Source organism: Mustela erminea, chromosome 6, assembly GCF_009829155.1.
Source record: "Mustela erminea isolate mMusErm1 chromosome 6, mMusErm1.Pri, whole genome shotgun sequence".
In the NCBI taxonomy this organism is placed as follows: domain Eukaryota; kingdom Metazoa; phylum Chordata; class Mammalia; order Carnivora; family Mustelidae; genus Mustela; species Mustela erminea.
In genome coordinates this window covers 73,103,738-73,108,506 of record NC_045619.1, presented here as the reverse complement: position 1 = coordinate 73,108,506, position 4,769 = coordinate 73,103,738, and positions in this window count along the sequence as shown.

Below are 4,769 nucleotides of genomic sequence, written 5' to 3'. Positions count from 1 at the left end.
CTCTCACTTTAATCCAATTCCTCTGAGTTCAGATTGAAGTTCCCCAAAATATGCATAGAAAAGGAGGAGTGTAGGACAGGAGAAGCAAGGAAGAGCAAAGTATCAAATATTAAACTTAGAAATCAGGGCACCTGGGTAGCTTAGTTGGTTAAGCATCTACCTTGGGCTCAGATCATGATCTCAGGGCGGTGGGATGGAGGCCTATGTTGGGTTCCCTACTCAGCAGGGAGTCTGCTTCTCCCTCTGACTCTCCTCTGTGTGCACTCTCTCTCTCTCTCTCAATAAAATCTTTTAAAAAATAAATAAAGTTAATAACTAGTCTGGGGTGAATAAGCTACTACTACTAAAGGCCAGATATTAAATATTTTGAGATGATCTCTGTCATAACTTCTCAACTTGGCCATAATAGTAGGAAAGCATCCACAAATAATACTTAAAGAGAGCAGCTGTGTTCCAATAAAACTTCATTCATGGCCACTGAAATTTGAATTCCTTATAATTTTCACATGTCACAAAATGGACTTCTTTTATTTTTTTTCAACCATCAAAATATCATAAAAACCACCCTTGATTCATGAGCTGTATATAAACAGGCATTGGGCCAGATTTGGCCAACTGGATTGTTTGCTAACCCCTGCTCTAAGCTAAACCAGTTCCCAACTAGTAACTCTTCAATAAACATTCCTCTTATTCAAACTTCCATGCCCATCTTCCTTCTTCTTCTTTATTCAAAGATTGTAGTTATTTATTTGACACAGAGAGACACAGCAAGAGACGTAACACAAGCAGGGGGAGTGGGTGAGGGAGAAATAGGCTTTCTGCCAAGAGGGGAGCCCAATGTGGGGCTTGATCATGACCTGAGCTGGCGGCAGACACTTAACGACTGAGCCACCCAGACGTCCCCATTTCTTTCTTCTTAATGATCTGCTTTCTTCATTTTCCTTTTTCACCTCATCTTTTACTGTTAATTACTACATATTAGTCCATTTACTTAAAACCTCCTATGCTGACGAACTTATAGGAATTAAAAAAAAAAAAAAAAAACAAGGCAGTGATTATTTTCCCCTCAGGTGGGCATCAAGGTTAACTCATTCAGATACTGACAAATGTATTATCTCTCAGGCAGCAGGCTTGGGTCTGGAGATAAGATTCAGTCCCAGGCTCACAAACAATAGGATAAAACTCAAACATCAGTCATTTGAGCCCCTTGTCTATCAGATATGCTGATCGAAGTGAGACCTAGTGTCAAACAGAAGTCTTTAGCAAAAGAAACTAAACTGATGAGCAAACAGCAAAACACTTTTGCAACAAATGGCTAAAAGCCATAGACTCGACATTTTAAAAGGGTTTACTATTTACTATGTTTACCTGTTTAGTAGGCCTAATAACCCAGGAGGATTAAAGTTCAAATAATATGATTTTTCGTCCAACAAACACTGAATCTGGTATCTGTGCTGAAATGCGCTAAAATTATTAATAATGTTCCTTTTCCTTTAAGTTTTTTTTTCTTAATTTGCTATATTCTGTCAAGTGTCTTTACTTATATATTGAGACTAGTTTTTTTTAATAAGCATGAAATTCCTCATTTGTAAGATGATGTTAATGAGAAAAGCATGATTCGTTTTAAAGTAACTTCATAGTAAACTTATGAAAGCTATGCCATCCTGCAGAGAGACACACCTTCTCTTTTGAGATATGCACTAATGAAAATTTGATTTGATCATCCCTGGTACAGCTACCAGAATGTCTATATCAAGAAAATGAACTAGAAGCTGCTGTGTTTGAGGATTTAAGACAGTAGACATGTTGCTCTACCGCAGAGTCGGAATAGACAGTTCATTTGTACACTTGTCACAGTTCTGAGAGGTGTTGTCAAAGGAAAAACAGGCTCTGAAAATGAATGGGGGTGGGGGTGCTGAATACAGAGAAGAGCTTCACTCTATGGTATTGGGTTTCTGGCAGCAGCAGGAAATGTTCAATCTGCCACTTGGAGACTCTTTGCCAGGGGACTGACATTCTCTGCTGTCAATACCCTGTGAGTGGGGGGCGATAAACCCCCTGGAATCCTTCAGGAAAAGCAATATCCTTGTCATTTGTCAATGCCCTTGACAGCCTGTAGGACAGCCCGTCAGCTAGCTGGCGGTACTAAATTAATGAACGTTGCCCTCGAAAGGCAAAAAAACCTTAACAGAATAATCAATGAAGAAACTTTCTATTTCTTCTTCTTCTTCTTCTTCTTCTTCTTCTTCTTCTTCTTCTTCTTCTTCTTCAAAGATTTTATTTATTTATTTGTCAGAGAGAGAGAGAGAGAGAGAGCACAAGCAGGCAGAGTGGCAGGCAGAGGCAGAGAGAGGAGGAGGCTCGCCGCTGAGCAAGGAGCCCGATGTGGGACTCGATCCCAAGATCCTGGGATCACGACCTGAGCCGAGGGCAGTGGCTTAAACGACTGAGCCACCCAGGCGCTCCAATGAAGAAGCTTTCTTATTTTAAGATATTAAAATGTATCCATTACTAAGGTGACGAGTATAGGACCAGTCAGAAAGCTTTCCTGCACCCTTTCAGTTCATTAAGACTTTCCGTAAGCCACTAGAAGGGCTTTTAGTCAACATTTCATATAAGATCACCGCAACAGAGAAGGGATGTCCCCATAGGTTGGCTTTACCTTATACTCACGTGGGAGTAGGGGCAAGGTTTTATCTGACCATTTACCTCCAGAAGTAAAATTAAAACAAGTAAAAACAAAAACTTCAAGGATTTAATTTATTTAAAGCAGGTCCTCATCTTACTTAAAGAAGTATGTGAAGGGGCGCCTCGGTGGCTCAGCGGGTTAAGCCTCTGCCTTCCAACTGGGTCATGATCTCAGGGTCCTGGCATCGAGCCCCACATCGGGCTCTCTGCTCAGCGGGGAGCCTGCTTCCTCTCTCTCTGCCTGCCTCTCTGCCTACTGTGATCTCTGTCTGTCAAATAAATAAAATCTTAAAAAAATAAAAAAATAAGTATGTGAATATTTTAATGTTTATTTATGGCGTTACCTAAAAGAAATTTCAGGAACAACTCCTTAACCTATGGCAAGAAGCCACTATTTCCTCCTCAGCCAGCAGAGGCATCCTTCCTACACCATGGCCCTCATTCCTGAAATTCCACCTCTATCATTCCAACACTACCGCTCTCCTAGAGATGTCCTGTATTGCAATGCATCTATTGGCTCTGCCTTGTGCCAATTAACCAGTTAAATAGCTCCCCTGGAAAGAAAGATCTTTATTTAAGGAAGCCATTGTCAGATCCGCCTATTGGCTCATTCAGTGTCAGTTGCAACCCTTTCTAGCTTGCTAACCCACATTTGAGTTCTGGAAAACTAAGAACTCAGTTTTTTAGACTCCCTTGTAGTCTCAGTTACATACATGTCCAGGTTTGGTCAAGCAAGCTGGGGAGACTTGGAAAGAGGAAAAAAGTCCTGTGAGGAGGCAACTACCCTGCGACCCATGGGCGCTAGGGGTGCCAGCACACAATTCCTCTGGGGCTGCTGTGTGTGAAGTTCCACTGACCACGCTCTGGTATCCCAGCTGCCCAGGGCTCTCACACACAAGCTGCATGGGGGTGGGGGGCTAGGTAGAGACAGTCCATAGTGTGGTCCAGTGTTTATAGTAAGCTGTGCAGCACTAAAGCTGGGTCCCTAACACTCCTGGAAATTCTGTAAGCTATGAAACCAGAAGAGCTAGAGCACATTACTCTTTTGGCATTCATCACTTCCGAATGCAGCTCTTGGAAGTGTCCATGAGGGACCTGGTCACTCTAACATACCTGGTATGCTGCCTGACACGTGGTAGGTCCTCCATATATCATTGTTTCCTACATCTAAAAAACAGAATAATTTTGTGGGAGTAGAATAGTCTTTTTTTTTTTTTAAGATTATATTTATTTATTTGACAGAGAGAGAGAGATCACAAGTAGGCAGAGAGGCAGGCGGGGGGCGGGGGGGATGTAGGCTCCCCGCTGAGCAAGGAGTCTGATGAGGGACTGGATTCCAGGACCCTGAGATCATGATCTGAGCCAAAGGCAGCTGCTTAACCTACTGAGCCACCCAGGTACCCGTGGAGTAGAATAGTCTTATTTAGCCTTTAGAGAAAAGTGTAGGGGGACATCCAGTGGTGGACAAGGAAAAGTCTACAATTGGGACACAAATAAAATTAAAATTTTAAGAGACGGATGGGCCAGGAATGCGTGAATGTGAGGTCATAGTACATGTCACATGAGATAATACCTAGAAATAAGACCAGTCTGATGTTCTAAGAGAAAATTAACTCCAAGTTAAAAATTCATGCTTTTGCAAGTAAAATAAAACCCAACTTCAGGCTTAAACAAATAATAGATAAATTTTTCCACAAAACAAGCCCAAAGGTAGGTTGTTGCTGGCATCTGTTCAGGTGCAAAATGTGCAAAAGGGACTCAGCTCTCCTGTTGTTCTGCTATGCTTAACGTGTCAGCTCTTGTCCTCATGCTGGTCATTTCAAGCTTGCAGGAGCACTGCTTCCACAGGTCCGGGACCCCCCCCCCACACACACCCCTCCGGTTCAAGCCAGTTAAAGGGGGTGGGGGCAAGAGCTTTTTCCTTTGGTGTCTTCGTCTGGTATTTCAGGAAAGAAACCCCTCACAGGTCAGTTCCACTCCCATCTCATATGCCAGAGTTGACTCATTGATCCTCTTTAAATACATTACTAGCCAATGGAATGAAATTATAGGAGCACTTTCATTTTTATTTTTAATAATAT